This window comes from Anser anser (assembly GCF_964211835.1).
Source record: "Anser anser genome assembly, chromosome: 6".
In the NCBI taxonomy this organism is placed as follows: Eukaryota; Metazoa; Chordata; class Aves; order Anseriformes; family Anatidae; genus Anser; species Anser anser.
The window spans coordinates 11,237,649-11,240,801 of NC_139726.1; positions in this window are offsets into that span (position 1 = coordinate 11,237,649).

Consider the following 3,153-nt stretch of genomic DNA (forward strand, 5'->3'; position numbering starts at 1 on the left):
TTTCAGATCTACACCAACTGGACAGTGGTTTTGGAGGGAGAAGAAAAAAAAATCTCATTCATGTATCTGTGATTCAGCCCTTAATCTTTCTAGATTGCCTGAACTTGTTTGATGTTCTGAGTGCCTCCAAAACACACAGATTAGCCCAAACTGATTAAAGCACATGTTTCATCTTCATTATCATGCCCAGGAAAGTCAGTGCTTTTGCACATTACAGAGAGTATCATAATGAAGTGTGACGTATCTGAGATATAAAGAATGGTAACTCTTTTCCAAATGACTACTTCTCTTCTTTTTTCTTTTTTCTTTTTTTTTTCCAAGAAGGAGCTATATGTAACAAATAGAGCCCATAGCAATGAAGTATATTAGCAGACACTAACAGAAACTTTGGTTTCCTCGTGTTCATTCCCCCAAAATAAGAAAGCATGTCTTTTAAACATAAAACATCATTGTGACCTCCCCTGGAAGAGAAAAAGCCAGGAGAAATGAAATCTTCATGAGCTGTGGGCTCTGCTACAGCTCGTGACCAGCCGTACACTGCCCCATTGCTGTCTTTTGTTCCCAGGGCAGTGGGTTTTTTTGGAGCATCAGCACCAATGTCAAGAAGCCAGCTCTTGTGAGGAGCATGATGGCACACACCAAGCGTTCATCTGCAACTCCATCCCTGCCCGTGGGCTCAGCAGTATGGATCCTCATGGTTAAGGCCACTTAAATATTTTGGCAGAAAACCTGTTATCAGGGCACGTCTCATGGCTAAAACTTTACCTTCCCCTGGTTGAGCGTCTGACAGAGTTTCCAGGTGCACTGTGATGGATGAAGGTCCCGGCACAGCCTCGCAACTCAGCGTAGGAGGGAAGCAAGGGTGGCCTCAGGACAACTTCACACCACTTGGATGTGGCCTGCTCTGAAAGCCCGGGAGACAGCTCCCAGGCAGCCCGAAATTAGGGCAGCTTCCCTGGGGCTGCCTCGCAGGATCCCTGCCCCGTAGCGATCCAACCGTGCCCAATTCTCCTGTGCCAGGGCTTGCAGCTGGGCTGCATGGAGGCAGCTCCCTACACGCCTCGCCGCTTCGTGTCCTACAGGCTGGAGTGGGAGGGAAACCTCCCCGCCACCCCTCTCCATGCTCTTGCAGTCTCCGCAGCAGAAATTATTCGGGAAACTCTGTTTCTTACAGGGTGGCGGAGAGAAAAAGGAAAGCCAATTCTCTCCTGCCCTGTCGCAAAGTGACAAAAAAAAAATCTCCAAATCTCCAGGTGAGGAGTGCTCCTCTGCCCGGTGCTATTTTCTGCAAGGCACCCAGTCAGACCAGCAGCAGAGCCTCATAAAAATCAGCAGCAGGATGCAATTAATATGCTGTAAAAGTCATAAGTGTCAACTGGAGAAACCATTTAATAATGCTTCTAGATAAAATCCAAAGGGGTTGCTTTTCTTACCTTAGGGGTGCCTATTTTGCAGCAGTTAACTGGGATCTAAGCAGAGATTCAGGTATGATCAAATAAAACCTCTGGAAAACCTGCTGGCTGAGAGAAAGAGAAAAAAAAGCTCAGAAATGCGGCCTTCTTTTTTGAAAAGAGGGGGGTCAAAAAAGGACGGCAGGGAGCTGATCCTTACTGCAGAGCTCCCGTGGGGTAGGAAGGCAGTAAAACAAGGAACACCTGAGATGTGCAAAAAAAAAAAAAAAAAAGTCTTAAGCGGGGAAATTTTGGTGAAGAAAGAGTTAATGTTTTTAAGCAAGCACCCGTCCTCTTACCATAGATAAGGGTGCATTCTAGTGGCAAAATCCATGCAATGCAGCTGCATAGCTGCCTGATCTAAAAAGAAACCTGGGGAATATGAGGCTCTGGAGGAGCGTGTGCATGTGTGGAAGGGGGGGGGTGACTTGAATTGCCCGTGAACCTCGCCCAGAATTGCCTGATGCCTTCCAGTTTCCCCGGTAGATAACCGTGGGCTTGTGCTGGGGAGCGATCTCCCAGCCGCTCCTCCAGGTGTAACATCCCTGCGCACAGCTGCCTGGGCTGGCCACCGGGCTGCACGAGGCAATTTCGGAGATTCCCTTTGCCACGCTTCCAGCTTCCCCACTCCTAGCAATGAATGAGCACTGAGGGAGGCAAGTGCGAAGGACCAGGGCCCGGAGAGCTGTAACGCTGAGGAATGCAGCGGTGGAACAAAAGGCAGCAAACCGCAAGCTGTCCAGGACAGAGGATGAGCACTGCAAAGTCTTTTTTTTATTTTATTTTTAAACTTCTCCCCCCCACACACACACACTTTTGTGCAGGGCGAGAGGCAGAAGAAGAATGAGCTAAAACGTGCAAATTGGACTTCGCATGGCAAAATTCCCCTTGTTTTCTGGCATGCCCTGAGCAACAGCGAACTTTTCCAAAGAGGAATCTAACACAGTTCTTACAAGCAGCCCAGCCCTCCCTCCTGCTCCCTGTCCGGACGCGTTAACCCTTGCTGTTTGGGGGTGTCAGGGGCACAGCCTGGCACTGGGAAAAGCCCCCCCTGCCTTTTCACCCCTCGCCCAGGCTGGGGCGGGTGGGAGAGGAGAGCTGGGCACGCCACACACACAAAGGCTCCTCCTGGGAGCAGGGTGGGCGAGAGCAGCTCCCTGGCACCCACCCAGCCATCTCCCTGCCAATCTCACCTTTGGAGCTGATGGTGGGGTGCACGCACCCGCTCCCCCTTCGCCGAGGGTCCTCAGCCACCCGGGCAGGGCACGGGGGTCTCCACCCCAAGCGAGACTGAGAGCAGCAGGATCAGGCCCTACTAATGCACCCCCCTCTTCCCTCCCCAAACTCAGCACCCTGACCTCTCCCTCCCGGGCTCCCCGCAGCCCAAACTGCCTCGCAACCCAATTGCAACCACTTTTCTCCTTCTATCCTTTTTTTTTTAATTTTTTTTTTAAACCGTGAAGATCTCAACTTTTTTCTTTTTTTTTTTTTTCCTTCTCTTCCCCTGTCTTTCCCCTCCCCATCCTCGCCTTCCCCTTCCCCCTCCTCCTCCCCTTGTCTCTCCTCATAATATTATCCTTGATCACTGCCCGGGGTTTGAAGCCCAGAAGTCAGAAGCTGCGCACCCCACCCCCACCGGCTCGAGTGTGCACTGATAGGGCCCTGGCTGCTGGCACCCAGTCAAGCTGAGGTGTCATTGGGA